Source organism: Diceros bicornis, chromosome 35 (assembly GCF_020826845.1).
Source record: "Diceros bicornis minor isolate mBicDic1 chromosome 35, mDicBic1.mat.cur, whole genome shotgun sequence".
NCBI lineage: Eukaryota > Metazoa > Chordata > Mammalia > Perissodactyla > Rhinocerotidae > Diceros > Diceros bicornis.
In genome coordinates this window covers 3,135,019-3,155,343 of record NC_080774.1, presented here as the reverse complement: position 1 = coordinate 3,155,343, position 20,325 = coordinate 3,135,019, and the positions used below count along the sequence as shown (strand labels likewise).

Here is a 20,325-nt window from a genome sequence, read left to right as displayed (position 1 = left end):
TGAGCTAACATCCATGCCCATCCTCCTCCACTTTATATAGGACACCGCCACAGCATGGCTTGCCAAGCAGTGCATCGGTGCGCACCCGGGATCCGAACCGGCGAACCCCGGGCCGCCACGGCAGAGCCCGCGCACTTAACCGCTTGTGCCACCGTGCCAGCCCCAAGAATATACAACTATTCTTGAACTACTGAATTAGAGACATTAAATTACTATTACTGAAAATGTGCTATGGTATTTTGGAAAAGATTAGACTTCAGATTTAGGGCTGACATGTAAGGCATTCCCCTCAGCCTCTGATGTTCTGTTTCCCATGTTGATGGAGTAGTGAGGTGTGGCTTAGGTGACAGACATGGGGACCAAAGCCAACAGGAGCAATAACATCTGGGAAGCATCGAGGCAGGTTCTTGAGGAAGCTTTTCCTTGTGAGAGCATCTGTAAGGGCTGCAACTGGCTCTAAGAAGTCTCCCATTTTGCTTCCAGTTGGGGGATAAAGGAGCTCTGAGATGATAAGTTAAGGCATCCTAGACACAATGACACTTCACATACACACATACAGAGACACACAGACACACACAGACATGAGTGACACAAGAGGAAAATGTCTTTACCAACAAGCTGAACCAAACGACCCTTCAGTTGGCGTATAAGTCAAGCTTAAGAAGCATTGCATTTGCATTTCAAAATGGTAAGAGCTCTCGCCCCAGAAATTGCCTCTCCATGAGTTCCAGTAGCCAAGGATGATGTGGTCCACTAAAGAGCTGACTCTCCCTAAGAGCATCTGCTTCCTGGCCCTCTCTCTCTCTCTTCCCCAGTTTGTCAACACTTAGTTCTGAGCTCTCCTCTATAATTATCATCACAATCCAAGATAACAGGCAGGCTGTCTGCTTGCTTGTTTTCCTCCGCGAACTCCGTGGCTGCATAGACTGGGAGTGACCTCCCATCTCTAATGGGTGACAACCAAATTTAAGCGTAAGAAGTCTAGCTAATTAACAGCTGAACTTAAGAGAGTTTGAAAAAAGTCCAAAAGACAATGAGCACTCATAGTCCAACTCATTCTCCCGGAACCACAGGCAGTATGTCTGAAGTAGACAGATGTAGTATGTGTGACCAAAGGTCACGGTGTTCACCAGTTAATACAGTCAAGCGTCTAGGCTCTGGCTGCTGATTCCAAGAGGGGAGCTACACTTATCCAATAAACACATACTTGGGTTCTATTAGGTTCTAGCATCACAGAAGTGTAGGGTATTCAAAGACATGCACACAAAGCCACAGGAATGAGCAAAGCTTGGGTGGTCGACATCCTGGGTTCAAAGACCATGTCTACCACTTACACACTGTGCATCCTTGGGCAGCGTACTTGATCTTTCTGAGTCTCCACTTTCTCGACTTTAATTGACAATAATCATAGCATTTATCTAACGGGGTTTTTTTAGTACTAAATAAGATAATATATGCAAAATGACTGAGTTACTAATTTAAGGATTACAGATTTGAGGTAGAAGCTGACTTCAGCAATGTGATCACAATACATGGATGACCAAACATAAATAGTAGAAAGGGCATGAGAGAGAGGACAGAGAGCTTTGGAGGAGGGCGCTGGGAAGGCTTCTGAGGAGGCATCATTTCACTGGGTGTTGAATTATTACTAGGAATTCTCCATGGAGAGAAAGGAAGAAGGAACGGCAGGCAGAAGTTTCAGCAGGTGCAAAGGCATGGGGGCCTGGGAGAACATCACGTGTTCCGGAAGGGGTTCCGTATGGCAGGAGCTTAAAGCACATGAAGCATCAGGAGAAGCTGCTGGTAAGACGGGTTTAGGCCGTATTGTAAAGCACCTTGCCTGATGTGGAAAGGAGATTGAACTGTGTCCTCTGGGGAGCCAGAGATTTTTAATTCAGGGTTACACAATGACTATGCTTTTCAGGAAGGACAACCCTGCTCTCCACGTGTAGAATGGACTCAAGAGGAGGGAGAATGAAGGCAGGGAAATGATTGTAGAGGTTTTTGCAATAATCCAGGAAAGAGACAATGACGAGAGGTGACGAGGTCCAGAGATGTTTGTAGGCAGAATGTACGGAACCACGTGACTGATTGGACAGGCAGAAAGGATATTGTAGACGTTAAGAGCAAAACCTTCAGAGTCACGAAGAACTGGTTTCACATCTTGACTTCGCCACTTACGAGCTTCGTATGGAGATGTTATTAAGCCTACCGATGTTGTTTCCTCATTTCTAAACTGGAGATAATTTTAGTGCCTCTTTCATGGACCAGCATGAGGATTAAATAAAAGAATATATAAGAAGTTGTTAGCACAGAGCCAGAGACACGGAAAGCTGCCGTTGTCACCGATTTTGTTGCTCCTGTCATTATTATGACTGAGGTGGCAGCATCCTCAGAGTTCTGTTTTCTCTGTCTGTCCCACAGGGTCCTCTGGCTTAGAAGCCAACCCCAACATCTTCCTGTTTTTCCAATCACTGAGTTCCCAGTGTCTGCCGGATTCTTCCTGGGGCAAACAGAGCTGTCCTTCCCGATGGCCTTCCTGCTGCAGATAGAATACAAACCGTTCTTTGTGCCTGAAATCAAGAACCTGAGTTTGTCCCTGAGAATTGAAGTGGCAGGACCACCAAACATTCTCTTTTTAGCCGTAGATTACGGCTTCTTCTGCTCCCATTATCGATAAATGATCAATAGAGCTGGACGTTCTCTATTTATTCCCTCCCCCTCCCCGCACCTACCCATCTGCACCCCAGATCCACCCCCTCCCTCTTTGCTCTGCTCTGGGACCCCTGTGGGCTGCATCTCCCAGGATCCCTTATTTTCTGGCTTCTGGTAGGTTTGGGACAAATGGCAGAAGATGAGAGGGGAAGGGGCTTTTAGCCCCCATTTCCCCCTGATTTGTCGCCTGATCTCTGGCAGGAGCCGTGTCTCTCCGTGGTGAGAGATCCCACCACGGGCACCCTCCTCTGGCTCCAGTTCCAACTGTGTTCTGATGGCATCGTCCTCTCCCTCTGTCCTCAAGACCCAGGAGGTAGGAGCTGCTTGCTGCTGCTAATCACTCATTGGGCCTTTATGCCGCCCATACCTCTGTAAATAATCTCTCCACCAACTCTTCCTCCAGGCCCTGACCCAGTGTCTCTTCTGTCTCCTGCTGAGACTCTGGCTGTAACAACAATAAATGGGGCAAAAACTCAGCCGGACTGGCTAATCTTTTGGTGGAAGTCCTCCCTCCCTGCTGCAAAGGATACCAAAAAAATAAAAACAGTAAAATAATGGTGTTGGTATTTCACAAGCCAATACTTGCCTATGCCAATGTGGGCAGGGGTTTGTGTGTTTTTTTTCTTTTTAGATGGGATTTGAGTCCACTGATAATGATACCATGAGACACAAGCTAAATTCATTACAATTTTCTGCCTTTTCTACTAAAAGCCCTTCAGAAATGGTTTAATCAGACGCATCTGATAAGGATAATTACACAGTGAGATTTTGGGCATCACACAGAGAGAGAAATAGATCTGGAAGAACAGCTAATGAAACCCGGTCCTAAGGGGATTTGAACTCACAACCTTGCGAAGAGGAGTCAGATTTCCAGAGAAGAGGCAACAGGCTACACAATGGAGTTCAGATGGAGCACCTTGCGGGTGCTAAATCATTCCCTAGAGCAGGCCCACATTCAGCAGATGCTGCAGCAAGACTGGAATTGGACACACACACAAATCAGCTCTCGGTTTCTGATGCAGTGTCACCCAGGGCAGTGGAGGGAGATGATACCCCGCTCAGCGGGAGGCAGGTAAGACCCACTGAGTCGGGGGTGTAGGAGCAGGAAGGCGGCTCAGAACTGCGGCCTCCACTCTCTCTGTTCCACAGAAAAGGGAAAGACATTTTTCTCAATTACCAAGGAAAAGCCTAAGGCTAGCTTTTGCTCTTTTAGGTTTGGAACATCACACGCTTCCAGAATTAGCACATCGGGGCTCTGTGCTCAGCGGGTTGTAAAGGCACCAAAAACACCTCCTTCCGTTTTCCCTGAAGATCTCCAGTGACTTTCCCTTCACCTTGGCTCATTGTGACACTCTGTTGATGGATGCCCTGGGGCAGCTCAGTGAGGCACTGGAAAACGAGGACGGAGCGCTAACTGGTAGTCCTGCTGGCTTTCCTAAAAGGATCCCTTCTGCAGCCAAAATCAAGAAAGCATTCATTTTTGCTCAATGACCAGGATCAGAACACTCTTTCCTCATTAGCGATGTTTTCTTGAACACTCTAAGGGATTACTCATGCTAATTCAGTCACTGATCCATCATATGTTTATTGAGCCCTGCTGACCTGCCAGGAGCTGTTCTAGGTGCTGGAGTTATGCAGGTGGACAAGATAGATGAGAGTCTTTCTCTCATGAAGCTTTCACAACAGCAGGTGAGACAGACCATAAACAAGACGATTTCCATTGCTGATGGAAACATATAGTTAAAAAATGGGAATAGCATGGCTTGAGGTATTCTAGACTACTGGTTAAGAGCAAGACTCTGCCTCCAGGTCAGTGTTTCTGAGTTCTTGACAGATACGAATGTTTGGGATTCAGGAAAGAGAAATTGAAATTCCCAGGAATTCTCAGAAGATTCCCGAAACCATAGATTATTCTTAAAATACTTCCAACATTCTTCATATTCTTTACTCACTATTATGGATAAATAAAATGTGTTTAATAAATATTAAATTTAGTTGCATTTACAAATAATTGTAGCCTACAGTATATATTCCAACACTAGAAAACATCAGTGAACATTTTGAGGACAGTATTTGGATAATTTTACATTAAGTTTTCCTATCAAGGTTAATAACAATGCATAGAATCAGGCATTGAAATTGCCAATTTAAGAACTTATTTTGCTTCCAAGATGTGTTGTTTCTTTGAACATTATCCTGAGGGTTTGTATAAAGTATGCTGTGCAGGTAAACAGATTAACACTTCTTCTATTAGCAATAATGACTCACTGTCAGCAAAAGACAGAGCCAGCAGCAAACATCATAATGTGGCCACAGCTACAAGCAAGATCGATCGATTAATTGGATTGGTGGTTGCCACAGGGGAAGGGGGGAGGGAGGAGAGCAAAAGGGATGATTAGGCACATGTGTGTGGTGATGAATTGTAATTAGTCTTTGGGTGGTGAACATGATGTAATCCATGCAGAAATAGAAGTATAATGATGTACACCTGAAATTTATATAATGTTATAAACCAATGTTACTGCAATAAAAAAAAACTGTATTAAAAAAAATGGAAGAGAAGAATCAGAGGGAACTACGCAGGAACGGTCTGAGAGATGCAATGTTGTTGGCTTTGAAGATACAGTGAGGGGGCCATGAATGAAGGAATGGGTGTCCTTTAGGCACTCTGGAAGCTGGGAAGGGCAAGAAAATGGATTCTCCCCTAGAGTCTTCAGAAAGGAATATATTTGTGTTGTTTAAGCCACTAAAAAAAAAAATCACACATAACCTAGATCTAAGGAATTCACTTGTTCTAACAAACTACTTTGTAAAATGTTTGAAGTGACAGTTTTGGCATGGCAAATCCAAACTGATTCATTATCTGTTTAATAATATAGAGAGAATTTTAGAATTTTAATATAATAAAACAACAAAAGAACTCCTCTAAAAAGAAGAAGATCGACCCATTAGATCGTGAGAGCTTCGCTCCTCTGTGCCGCTGCCTCAGTGCTCCAAATGTCCTCCTCAGTTGTCCCTCGCCCCCCATCTCAGTGCGTCCCCTCTTGTTTTTCACTTGACATGGGTGGATTCTTCCGAACCCAGACGTCTCTATGTGGATTGCGAAGCTTTAAGACTCGCCTGAGAATTTAATACTTTATCTCAATTTCTCCGCCGATTTTTCTCAAGATTCAAGACTTGGAAAAACAGATGAGCTTCTTGAGAGATGCTGGGAAGAAATTCCTGCGTGGGAACACTAACTCATGCTGTCCGGGTCTGAGGAACAGCTGTGCCATATGCTGACACCTACCAGCTTTGTGACCTTGGGTATGTTACCTAACCTCTTCTATGGGACTCTATTTTCTCATGTGTAAGAGGAAATAATAATTTGCACCTATGTCATGGGACTGCAGTGCGATGAAATTCTTTAACGTGTATAAAGCAGTCAAAACTTTTGGCGTGTAATTAGCCCTCATTAACTGTTGGCTCTTGTCAAAGAGGTTACCGTGAGGTTTGCTGAAGATCACATACAAACGAACAGGGATGGACCTGTGAAGACCGTGTGCTATAAATGACGCATTTCTTATGTGTTTGCACGTGTGTGTGATCAGTCCTTATATAACTCAGCTTGACAAAGAGGAGAAAGGCACCAGGAGAACGACACAGAAAAAGGCTTAAGGTGATCATAAAGATCTTATTTCCCACTGGGCACTAATGAGCACCCCCATTTTCAGAGGACTGGCTATAAAGGCAAACCCAGACTGCTGGAGACAGAGAAATTGGAGTGTAGATGAGAAGCAAATGCATGACTGCGTATTATTGGATGTCACGTGTGCACTGAATGAGGTCAGGTAACGTGGGCTGGCCAAGTGTGAACTGAGGTGGTCCATGGAAAGGTTACGGGATCTCTGGCTGCAGGCTCACCGGTATGAGTTAGAATTATGGTAGAGGTAGAGTTTTAATGACACTCTGCTGAGCAAGGTTGAGGGTGGTGGGGGCTGGTCAATATGACCTATAAAGAGCAGGGGTGTGGAGGAAAACAGCTGGAGGAAGAAAGGACAAGAAAGAACCAGCACGGAGGCTTACAGTTCAGGATAGTCTTACCCAAGATGGAAGGTTGCCTTCGGGAAGATGAAGCAAGAGCCAGGAGCAGGACCCAGAAGGAGGACTCCAAGTAGCAAAGCCAGGTGTGATCTCTGACCTGAGCTTTTCAGTGGATGCAGGGAAAGACATTTAAGCAGAAGCCAAAGGACAGGAGTGGAGATGTGCATCTGAAGGCTCTGTTCGTCCAGAGGCCTGAGAGGTGAGAGGGATCTTTAGGTTGTAGATAGACATAGACATACCAGTACAGAAGGAGTAAAGAAAACAAAGAGCACTCAGGAAAGTGAGATAGTCTTTATCCTTGTATCTCACGAATAGATCGACCTAAAATTCCATCTTTCTTTTGACTCATTAATTTGTCTTCTTCAGTCTTCACGTCAAACTGGAAAGGCTAGTGCGGCTGAGCAGATGTGTGAGCTGTTCTGCAGAGACCAAGGAAAGAGAAGATAAAGGGCACCTAACTGATTGATTTAGATAGGTGGAGAGATAGATACCTACATATTCTTTTCAAGGATGGCAGGTTCAGTCCAGGAAGACAAAGCAAGGAGATATTCCAGGAAGTCCAAGAAGTGATCTCATTTGATTTTCCAAAATCCTAGAAGGTAGGCATTGCTCTATCATATTGCAGACAAAACATTTGAGCAGAAATAGCAAAGTAACTCACTCAAGGCCACAGAGTCAACAGGTTATGGGCTATGATCTGAGCCAATCCTGAATGGTGTAAATACCCAGGGCTTTTCTCCTAAGGGAAGTCCTCAGGCAGAAGGGGTGGGAGAGAAGAAGAGAAATTAACAAATTGAGGTGAGGTGTACCTTTGGAGTGAGATCACTAGAGGAGCATCCTGTTCTGAAAGTTATTAAAAACAGAGATGAATGAGAGATGCTGGGTAAAGAAGCACCTAGGAAGTGCATTCCATTGGAAGAGAGGGAAACAGAGCCATAGAGATGTAGAGATAGACCGAAGGAGGCAGAGACAGAAAAACAGAGAAAGAGACACACTGAGGAAACCTGAAGGAAAGGAGGATGGCTTGATTTTCATCTCAAACGGGGCAAAGAGTTTTAAAAATTGATATAGTATCACTGATGGAAAAAAAAAAGCGTTACAATCTGTGTTGTAATTTTCATGTTTGTATGATGGAAATAACATGGTGCTTAGGAGAGAATTTTATGGCTGCCCTTGCAAAGGAAATTATTATGAAAGCTGTGTGAGTATGTGGTTAATAAACACTATTCACATTACCACTCTCTCAGCCCTCTGACTACTGAGAGGGTCAAAGCATAACACACCCAATTAATTTTACAACGGCACTAAATATTCCTCTTTGTTAAACAGAAATTGCCTGCACAAACAAGGCTCCAGCAATTAAATTTTGGCTCCCCTTGGGATATGGTAATAAAGAATTCTTTTGTCCAATTAATGATCTCAAATTGATTGTAAACGGGACTGTGAGAATGGGAGGTCAAGGCGTTAGTGGATTAACTCATTGGATTCCAAGCCTTCCACAAAATAAGACTCACATTCTATAAACCATGTCTGTCTTGTGTCTTGCACCATTTTTATGAGGTGTTGAATAGAGAGGTGGGCTACATCACCTTTGCTTCAGGGAATCCAACCCAGGTATTCTCACAACAAACCCCAGCGATCTCAAAGTGACAAACATTTGGAATTCTGATGGATACACAAGGGAAGTTGAGTCCAGCCAGCATGACTTATTCCTCAGATACAGTTGATTGTTTTGGACAAGAGCTCTGAACGTAGACAGTCCTGCCTGGGGTCAAATTCTGGTTTTCTCTCCTCCTAGCCTTTGAGCAAGCATATCCGCTTAACAGCTGAGTGAACTTGGTCCAGTTGCATAACATCCCTTAGCTCCATTTCTCTCATCTTAAACGTGAGGATATTCATAGTATCCGTGTCACTGTATGACTGTAAACGGTGACGGACACAATGCAAGTAAATTGCTTAGCACAACTCCTAGCACAGAGAAAGCACTCAACAAATAATAATAAATCATTGTTATTAATAATGTTTTGTTATTATCATTTTCTGCATGCCCAACCCAATTAAACGACAAAGGCAGACATGTCTGCCCCCTCATTCATAGTCACAGGAACGTTGGTTTGGCAGGGAGGATTGGTTTAACAGCGGTTGGCTGAGTAGACTTTTCCTTTTCATATAACAATTTATTTAGCTGAGGCTCCATTAATCACTCCTTATCATAGCAGCTGTTATGAATCCTCTACTAACTGTAATAGCACTTGCCAGTGATGTTCGTTCATTAACTCACTGATTAAATACATTCCCTGGGGAAGACACTGTTCTGTGGGTGCATCAGAATTCTTTCAGGAACACTGGACAGTCTTCCAGCCATGATGAATTATACGCATTTCCCCCAAATTCACTATGCTTGCTCTTACTTGTACTCACACATTATTTCCTTAACCTGGAATGCTCATTCTCTCTCTCCCTTGTGGATTGTGTAAGAAACTCCTATTCATCCTTCAACACTCGGCTTAAATATCACCACCTCTGGGAAGTCTGCTCAGATGTATCCAGGGTTACATGAACAACATGGATTCACTGAAGTGTCTATGGAGCTACTGTGCATCGCTGTAATTATTTACATCTCTCTCTTTGGTTGGATCATAGCCCTTACAAGGCAGGAACTGTCCCCAGTGCTGAATAGAGAACCTGACACATTGCAGGTACTTAATAAAAATGTGTGTTAAATGAATAACTGAGAATAAAATTAAAAATGTGCATCCATAATTATAATCCAACAAAGAAAATAAGTACCGCTTTTGTAAGTGCTTGAAAGGAAAAGACAGTTACACAACTCTGCTCAGACCAAAAAATAATAATTTGTTGGATTCTATTCCTGGGAAATTCAAATGGTAGGTCTTGATCCAGACATGGCTGAATCCAGGGTCTACACTTTGTCTTCAGGACGTGCTCTTGGCTCTGCTTTTCTCCATCTCAATTTTATTCTCAGGCAGGCTCTCAAAGGTGGTGACCAGCAGTTCCAGGCTGAAGTGAAATCAGCTCCACATCCTCCCTAGAAAGAGAGCTCTTTTTCCAATAGCCTCAGCCAAAGTCCTGCAATGGAATCTCATTGGCCACGCTCGCATCATATGACCACCCTGAACCTATCACTCTGGCCCAGAGGATGGCCTGTTCTGATTGGCCAGTGCTGGGTTGCATGTCCACACCTGTTACTGGGGGTGGAGAGTGAAAGGCAGCAGGTTACCCTCTAACACACAGGATGCAATTATTAGATGCTGGGTAGGCAGAAGGGCAGTCCTCCATCTTACGAACCTTATAAAGAAAAGGAGATGTATCATAGGAATTTGGAAATGATGACAGAGAGGCATATAGGGGTCAAGGCATCTGCACTTGGCCTGCAAGCCAGGAAGAATTTAGACACGTAGACGGGACACGTATGGGAAGGCACAGCAGGTGAAGAGTCCAGCTTTGTGCCTGAACAATTATAATGGCTAAACATTTGGAAATGCAGGTTAGAACCAGCTCCCAAAGGCCTTGAATGCTAGGCTGCAGGAACTGAATTTTATTCAGAAGGCAATGGAAAGCCACTGAAGCTTTTAATGTGGAAGGAGGCCAGACCCAAGTCATGCTTTAGAGAGATTAATCAGGCCACTGCATGTAAAATGCACTGGGTGAATGCAGAGAGAGCATTGCAAGAGTCCAGGTAACAGATAATGAGGGCCTGAACGTGCTAAGAAGAGAGCACACAGAGCAACTGGATTCAGGAGCAGCTGGGATGGAATCGATGCTCCTGAAATATTTTTTCTACCTGGGCCAGCTCCTCCACTTCAGCCACTGCATCTGGGGATGGCATTTAGGAGACAAAGCAAAGACGTTTTCAAGGGTTATCATTACTGGGCATTACACAAAGCTGTATTTTTTTCTGACTTCTGCCTCAAAGGGATTGCTTTTTCTTTCTCCTGCAGAGAGAAGAGGGCGGGTGAGCAACGAAGGCCAGTTCTGTCTCTATCCGTGGCACTCTGACCCCGGGCGAGGCCACACGTGGCTGATTCCCGTGCATGTCGTGATGCCTGGAGACACAGAAGGCGGAAAACCACATCGCTGATTACCTTCCTTGACACACACGCATTAGCATTCATTATTGCAAAGGAGACAGGGAGGACACTGATGCAAATGTCACCCATGCATCATTTCTGCAGCCACAGTAGGAATGATTAAACAAACCGAACTTGTCCCCACCTCCAGCCTCAGAGAGGCTCCAAACACCTACCCAGTCCCTGGAGACCTTCAGCCAAGGTTTTGGTTTTCATTTTTACCTTTTTGTATTTCCAAAATGAAAGTCATGAGACATTCATCAAAAATGCAAATAGATCCATAACTATTTCTCCAATTGTATCTCGGTGATTACACGTCTTTGAAATCCCCCTCGGCAGCCTCTTCTTTCTGTCTTCACACTTCATAAAACAGTATTTTACGCAAAATACTTTGCAAACTGCTCTTTCCCCGGCAACCGGACATTTCTAATTACTCCAAGCCGGGGGTACTGGATGCATTTTCTTTTGCTTTGTCTTTATGATTAGATAAATCAATTTTAAAGTCACGCCTTTAAAATCTGGCTTCTTCCAGATGGAAACAGATGTTTTGCTTTCTTGAGGGTGCTTGTTTGAATGTGGCATTCTCTGGAAGGAGCCCAAATAGTAACGACAGGCCATGTACTAAACTCTCTCTCACACTGTGCTCCCAGCCTGCATGTTACCTAACACGTTAACACAATTACAATTTTCCTCCCAGACACAATGATGAAAACTGGTCCACAAACAAGAGACTTTAAGATCAAAGATCAAGAACACTGCTCCATGCCCTAAAGATACAAGAGATTGTCTGAGGCAGTCGTGGAGAGAGAGCCAGATTGCCACCTTTGTCTTCCATTAATACAGCAGCCACTTACTCGTTGCTTCAAATCAACAGATTAAATGTCTGTCTTTTTTGGTTTCCACGCATGCTGGACATTTTTGCTTTTGTGTCTACAGACACTTAAAACAATTAAGGAAATGAAACATGATAGGAGTTCTCAAAGTGTGTCCTAGGCCTCACCTGGGAGCTTGTTAGAGATGCAAATTCTCCAGACCTATTGAATCAGAAATTCTGGGGGTGGCTCAGCAATCTGTGGTTTAACAAACCCTCCAGGTGATTCTGATGAGTGTTGAAAATCTGAGAACCACTGTTACAGGGTCACTGAGAATTTAAAAAGTTAAAATAGCCTAATAAGAGAACAGAATGTTCATCCCATCCATCACCTCTCTGTCCAAGATCCAGGGCACTGCCCATCCCGCCAGGCAGAGAGTGCGAATAACAACTGGTCATTATTGCTGCTGTAGCATAGCACCCACCTTCTTACAAACCCAAAAAGAACAGCCCCTGTTTGTTTCTGAAATTCACCACAATGCCTTCGGGTTACGAAGAGCCGCGCACACTTCCCACTGGGGCAAGCCTGTGTCAGGGGAAATAGGATTTTAGAAAGCTGAACGGACACACTTCCGCCTGTGTCTTCACATCACTTCGATTTTGTCATTTTGTTGTCTCTGTTGAAGATCAAAACCACAGAAGCATCTCCAGAGTGGAATCATAAAAAATATTTTGCAATGCGACACTAAGAAAATTGAAACTGAAACCCTCAGTCCCTGCTGGATGCAAAGTTAACCTCTATGAATTGCCTGCTCCTCTCCAAAGTCTTCTCACGGGGGTCATATTCGCCTTCAAGCCTTTATAAGACATGCTGAGAGGAAAAGGTATTGACTATGTAATTTTGAAGAGGGATGGAATGTGGTTGCCTGGCCTGTGCACAGTATGTGAATCAAACTAGAATCTATAGACGGGAAGATATTGGACTGATCAATCTTTATTCCTAGGCAATCAAGCAAGGTAGCATCTTCAGGTTTCTCTATAGACAGCTCATAAAATGGGGGTATTGATCAAGGGGTCTAAATTTGTAGTTTTGACTATAAAAGCAATTTGTTTTTGTGGAACGGTCATATAAGATGAATGCATTTGGGTTATTAACTTCAAAAACAATTCCTCTGGGTAACTTTGCAAGGCTTTGCAGCAGGTTTCTTTGTGAAGTTACTGAGCAGTTTCCAAGTATTTATTTGCGTGTAGTAAATTATTTTAGGTGATTGAGGTACATACCAACACATCTGGGAGTGTGGTTTATATAGAAGATACTTTGGGGTTCTCTGAATGACGATGACATGAGACAGCATTAATGGAGGGCTCCCTCCTTTGTGCCAGCCATGTACTAGGGGTTTTGCTTATGATTCCTAATTTAATTTATCCTCCTGATCATTCTATGTGTTGGATCATTTTTGGGTGTGTGTTCTTATTTTTCAGGAAATTGCTGCTCACAGAAGTGACAGGACTTGCCCAAGGACACAAGGCTAGAAAACGAAGGATGGAACTCAGGTGTGTCTGTCTCTAAGGCCTGTATTCTTTAAGGGAGTGATAAATATTGTGGAAATTGTGCATGAAGAGTTCCAGGTCACATGACACCGTGCGATGATTTGTACAATTCTAGAAACAGCTTCTTACATAAGGAATTGACCTTTACTAAACCAGTTGCTCCTTCAAGGGGCTAAAACTGACCTACCATTTGTCTCTAGAAAAGCAGAGGAAGAGTGTCATTTGTTGTGAGAATTTTGAGGTAACCACGATGGGGGACATGTAAGTCAATAACGACCAGAGAAGCTGGTCTACAGAGCAGGAAGAAAGAAATAGAATTTGGTACAGATGACAGATCATGAAAACCCAGACAGAGAGAGATGGACAGAGTAGGTGCCTGAGAACTTCTGGGACCTGTGAGAGCTGACTATACGTCTTCGACTAGTTTTTAAGTGTCTGGACCTTTATCACGAATCCTTCATGACATAAGCAAGCATTAGCAAACTTCTCCTTGTGATCAAATATCCACTTAATTAGAAGCCAGCAGACTGTGAGCTACAAGAAGCAGACTCTGGGTCTTTCTTATTCACCATTGTCTTCACATGCCTAGCACAGGAGCTGGCACAAAATAGGTGCTCAAGAAAAAATTGTGTCAATGAGTTAACTAATTCCTTAAATATGTGCTGTTGGTAACCACATTCTTGTACAAACAACAAAGACAAGTCTGAATACCTCAGCTGTGGCTTTTTTGGTGGAACTCTGGAGATTTGAACAACAAGGCTTGGGCTTTCAGAAAGGCAGAGACTGGCAAAGTGGATGATTGCATTTCATTATTTTTCCTTTCAAAAATCTCTCTTCTCCTCTTCAAAGTCCTAATACTTGTATTAATTCAAGTCAATGGGTGACATAATTGTTTCTTCAATGCTGATCCTTTGAAAGGCATCTGCATTATAACAGAGGACTCTGAGATATAAGAGTCTTGAAATACTATAAAGAAATACTATAAATAAATACACTTGTGCATAGATTCTCTTCTAAAACATATTTATCAATTTATTGAGTGCTTGCTCTGGGCTATGTACAATGGCACTTGTAAGTACTTTATTGCATTTAATTATCACATCAGCCCATCAATTAGGTGAGGTAAGTGTAATTATTCTCTTGTTAGAGCTATAAAAACTGAAGCTCAGAGGTGAGATATTTTGCCTAAGTTCGCAGACAATAAGTAGAAGAAGTAGTGCTCAAATGATGTCCAAGGCACCAAAGTCTGCAGGCCTGACTTCCAGCCCACTGTTCTTTTGCTGGGACTAAATCTAGCATCTCTACTGACCATTGTTGGAAGCTGGACTGACGCACTTCACGCTGACAGCTGAATACCCCATCAATTTGGATGGCTCCCATTGACCAGCACTAACCTACAGACCATGCGCTGGCAAATTAGGGCAGTCCACAGGTGAGGACTAAACCATAGGATTCTCTACTGGCTCAGTCTACTGGTCCATCTTGTCCAACTCAGGTGTCTGACTGTAAAACCCAGAGATATTTTCTGGAAGATGTGATATTGCCCTTTAGAGGTTGGCACCATATTGTAGTTTTTAAATATTTGATAGAAACAGAAAGAAAAAAAAGAGAAGACCCACAGAAAGCTAAGGTTCTCCATAGGCTGCTGCCATACTCCATTCACTGAATATTTATTCAGTACCTACTATGTGCCTGCTATCATGTACTAACTGCTGAGCATGCAAAGGTGAATAAAAGACCTTAGGAAGCTTATACCTTGGAGGAGTTAACGGAAAACACACAAGGGGACAAGAAAAACATGTATAATTATAGACTGAGTAATTGCTATTAACGAACTGAGATAGAGAATAACAGTGGGACCCACTTTAGCTAGGACGATCAGGAAAGGTGACATTTAACTGAAACATAAAGGGTAACCTGGACTCTGCTTTAAAGTAACGAGGGAGCAGCATAGATGAAGGTCCTGGTGTGGAAATAGCTGGGTGTTTCAGGAGCCACAAGGAAGGCCACCGTGGCTGGACTTCACTGGACGACGGGAAGGTAGGATGCTTTGGTTAGGTAGGCATCTCCTGTCCTTGTATACTCACTGTGTGCATACAACTCTTCACGTAGCAGGACCTATAAGAACAGGCTTCCCTCCACAAACTGCTTCCTTAATTTAGAGAAGATAGGAAAGAAAACACCAAGAGATACAGAGGGAAAACAATGGGTCAAATCTTCTTGAAAAAGAGATTTTGTTTTTAATCTGTGCAAGACAGTATTTCCAACACTACTTTCCATAACAAATATTTTATTTTGTCCTCTTTCATCTCTAAAATGAAACTCATAGATAATAGGATTATCTACATACATAATTGAAAAGAAATATAATGATTGAACCATAATATAATCAATAAAAAAGAGGAAATGATTTCTAAGGAAATAATATGCATTTTAACATGCAGATGCACCACACGACTCCTCTGAGAGACATAATGAAGTGGTCACAGCTTTGACCATGCAGAGACATCATGAATGTGGTACAGTGTGAAATGATGGAATTCTCTAGAAAATTGAGCAACTTTTTAAAAAGTTCTGAACTCAACAACATACAATCTCCTCTTGATTTACCCAGTGATTGCATTTCTTAAAAATTTGATGTATATTAAAACTATGCAAAATACACTGTACTTAAATATAAGACGCAATCAAGTTCTAAGATCAAATACTTATAAATAGATTTTCCGATTTGTCATCATCAGTGTCCTGTAGGGCATTTGAGGATTGTGTGTGGGTGCAGGACGATATCATGGTTGGGTGGGACCATTCTCTATACTGCAGGCCAATTAAGATCCCTCGTCTCTGTCCACTAAATACTAATGGCACCTCCCAACAAGTGTGGCAACCAAAAATAATGCCTCCCACACGTTAAGAAAGTGCCCCATAAGCATGTGTGTGTGTGTGTATGTGTGTTTGTGTATCCGTGTGTGCATACAGTGGCAGAGATTATTATGGAAATTTTAGGGGCTATTACTTTTGTTTGTGAATCACCATTCTGAGAAGTAATGCTGCCTGTGATCAGAATGAAGAGGAAGACAGGAATAACTTCCCAAGTTTTATTCGAGCAGGTGACCCACACCCACATTTAAATATAATCGTGGATCCATTACACAAATGCCAAAAATCTCCCAAAGCGTTGTTTCTCTAACTGATAAAAGCAAGAATCGGATGAAGGTCTAGGGTGCATCTGAAGCCCAGAGATCTGGGACAGCTGGTTCCTATTGAACTAGAATTTAAGGAAGAGCTTAATATACAAAATGATCCACAAAAAAAAAAAAAAAAACTATATGACAACAACCTTATAAAAGGAGAAAAATATAAAACAGTTTACAAAAGAGGAAATTCGATTTACAAACAAATATATGAAAAGATTCTCAATCTTACTAATGATAGAGGAAATGGGAACTAAAAAGAGCAGTTTTCACCTATAATATTGTCAAATTAAAAAAAATTAACATTTACTATGAGCATCGATTTAGGAAATGAGCTCTCTCACACATTACTGGTGATAATGTTAACTGCCACACCTTTTGGAAAGGTAATTCAGCAGTGTTTATTAAAATTAAAACTGCATATAGCCTTTGGCTTAATAAGCCTACTCTTGGGTGGCCCTCAATGAGCCATTTCTCCCAGTATTCACACCATTCTGTAGCCCCCCTCCCTTACACACGCATACATACTGGACTTGACCATATGACTTGCTTTGGCTAAGGGGACTTGAAGAAGCATGATGCACACAGCGGCTTGATAAGAGCTTACACGTGGAGGCTTGTTCTCTGGATCACTCCCTCTTGGAAACTTGAGACTGCCATACTGTTAGGAACTCCAAACCAGCCACGTAGAGAGACCATCTGTTGGAGAACTGAGGAGCCCAGCTGACCAGGTCCCAGACATACAGCCCTCATAGGGTTGTTTCAGCACCCCCCGCCCAGCCATTCAAGCAGTCCCAGCTGGGACCCCAGACGCCGTGGAACAGAGTCAAGCCATTTCCTCCACGATCATATCTTTGCTGCATCATTGTGTGTGGAGCCGTGAAAACTGTAAACAGCCAGAACAACCACCGAGAGAGGAATGATGGAATGAACTGTGCGACGTCTGTGCTACGGAGCCATGCATGAGGATTACAGTGAGAACAATCGTGTCCCCACCAATCTGAAGACACAGCATGCTACACTAACTGAAAAAGCAAATGGCAGCACCATGAACGACCCCAGTTTTGTAGAAATATGTCTAAATCCTTAAGTAAAGGCACAATAAACATCTAGAGGAGTGTGGAAAAAGTGGAAGCCTCCACCAGTTGTTGACACTAGTTATTTCAGGAGGGTGGGAGGAGGAATGTGATGAGGAGGAGATTACTGACTTTTAAATATGTTTTTAAAGTAATTCACTCATTACACGTACTACTCTGGTAATTAAAGAAAATCTAGTGAACAAAATGGTAGAGCAAAACAGTTTTTACAAAAGATCAGCATCTGAAAACCCGTCTGTTGATTTCAGGCAAACTCTGGGGTAAAGCTGTGGGCGCGTGCAGGAAGGATCTTTCACCAATTGTCAATGCAGCATCATTTTTTGCCAACCTTAAATTCAGATGAATTCTGTGAAAAGTTTCAGTAGTCTTTTTCCACCTGGGTTTTCAAGACTCTTTTAATATGGTGATTTGGCTCTTTTCCTAGTATGTTCCATTGAAAAGGGCAAACATCTGGTTTTATCTCTGAGAACATATTTACTGTGTGTGTGTGCGCACGTGCATGTGAACACGCACGTGCACACGCACGCGCCTGTGATGCAAGGGGTAGCCAAAAGATCAAACCTTCAAAAATTCCTTTTACTCTGGAATTCATATGACCTGGAAGCTTAAAAAAAAGAGGATCTTGTTTTCTAAATATCAGTCTTATTAAACAAATAAAAAAAAAAACCTGCTGCCAGATACCTGCCATTATGTTTCTTTCCTGCAGAATTCTCCCGCATGTACAGTAGAATCTGGACAAATTCATGCCTATACGCTTGGTTTTTCCTTCTTTTCTCTAGTACTATGGTTCTCAACGTTGGCTTCCCAATAGAATTTTCCAGAAGGCTTGGAAAAAACACAGATGCCTGAGTCCTACCAAAAGAGATTTTGGTTTAATGTGGACGGAGCCTGGATATCAGCACTTAAGAAACAGACCCAGGTGATTCTGATCCACACCCAAAGTTGAGAACCATTGGTCTACGATGCATGTGAGTAATAAATATTCTCAACAAACACCTAAAATATTCAATCTTGTGTCTTCTGAATCAGTGACGAATTATATTCCATATAGTTTTAATGTTAACTGCACTTAACTGAAATTGAGTCATTTGAATGGTAAAAACAAAAAGATAATTCACTCTGAAATCCAGGTAGCCAGGAACATCATTTAGAGCGAGCATAGGCCCTGTGAGACTGTAAGAGGCTTTCACAGAGGCCAGTGCATGTGTCTCCATGACAAAATACCAATGCACCACTTCATGTGGACCAAAATATAATGCCCAGGACCTGGTGCCATAATTGGGTGGCATTTCATAACTCTTTTGGAATATCTGGCAAGGTCGTAGTGTCTCATTCACAAAATTCTTTCCATTAGGTAATCCCTGATGAAAATATATGCATTTCTCAATGCTTTTTCTCTAGTTTAGTTTGAACCTGCCAAAACGTATGTGTACAAACTCTATTTAAACTCATGAACTTGCTCTGAATTAATCTTTATTCAGTTCTTTATTTTTAAAAACATGTCCTGAGCACTTGATTTATGGCCTCCAATGCCCCTTAACTCTTCACCTGGACCATAAACTTCTCCAAGGGACAGAAGTTTATGTTCTCTGCAGTGCTGGGCACACGGCAGGGTATTTAAATACCTGCTCCTCGGATAATATTTTTGCTCAGCAGTTTTGTTTGCTATGAAATATCATTCCATGCACTAGAAAGGTCGTAGATTCTGTCTAGCATATCTGAGGAAAAGTCATCCGGTTCTCCGGGGAGGTGACAAGTAGGATATTTACTCGATCAGTGGTGGGACAGACTTCATTTGGTTGCTTTTCTCAAATTGTCTAACAAGTTCTCATGCAATTCTTGTTTCTCAGTCAGCTCAGGTTGCTATAACAAAGTACCACAGCCTGGGTGGCTTGTAAACAGCAGACATTTGTTTCTCACAGTTCTGGAAGCTGGAAGTCTGAGATCAGGTGGCAGCATGGTCGGGATCTGGTGGGAGTCCTCTTCTGGGCTGCAGACGGCCACCTTCTCACTGTGTCCTCACATGGTTAAGGGAGAGCAAGCTAGCTCTCCGGCCTCTTCTTACAGGGGCACTAATCCCATCAGGAGGGCTCCACCCTCATGGCCTAATCCCCTCCCTAAGGCCCCGTCTCCATATAACATCACATGGGGGGTTATGAAAATGAATCTTGGGGGGGCACAAACATTCTGTCCATAACATCTTGACAAAGGGAAAGAGTGGAATCTGCTCCCCCCTCTCCTCTCTGCTCCCAGTTTCTGGGAAAGTTAGAGGCAGGTTAGCAGTCTCAGCTCATTTACCAGGTGCTCTCTGCAAAACCTTCAAGAAAGTTTATTAACTAAAAATCACAGCTAAACACAGCTTTCTTCCATTTATTAGAAATAATTGGCATGTAGGAGAAAGAATGATACATAAGAATTCAAAAGATATGGGCTTTTAAAAAATTGTAACAATATTTACAATTATTGTAACAATAATTACATGTATCATTTATTTGTCTCTTACTAAGTGGCAGTTGAGGCTGCTCCTGGCCCCACCATCCATGTTGTAGAGGACCCTGGTCTGTTTCTCCTCCCCACGGGGCCAAAGGGACGCAATCACCTGAAAGTTGCGACATCCATCTAGACAACACTCTAGGGTCCAGGGTGTGTTAAGACCATGAGATAAATATGTGAATGCAAGCATTTAATTTGGAAGGTGACCCCAGGAACCCCCACAGAGGAGTGTGGAAGTAAGAAGCGAAGGGGAGGAGGCCAATGACTGGTGCGTCACTGAGCGTGTCAATCTC

The 20,325-nt window shown here is 42.8% G+C and overlaps 1 protein-coding gene across 1 annotated transcript in view; it reads right to left on the bottom strand.

The window, feature by feature from the left end:
* TMEM132D (transmembrane protein 132D) overlaps positions 1 to 20,325 on the bottom strand; it is a 604,918-nt gene that overhangs the window by 274,766 nt on the left and 309,827 nt on the right. The gene's annotated exons all lie outside the window — the stretch shown is intronic.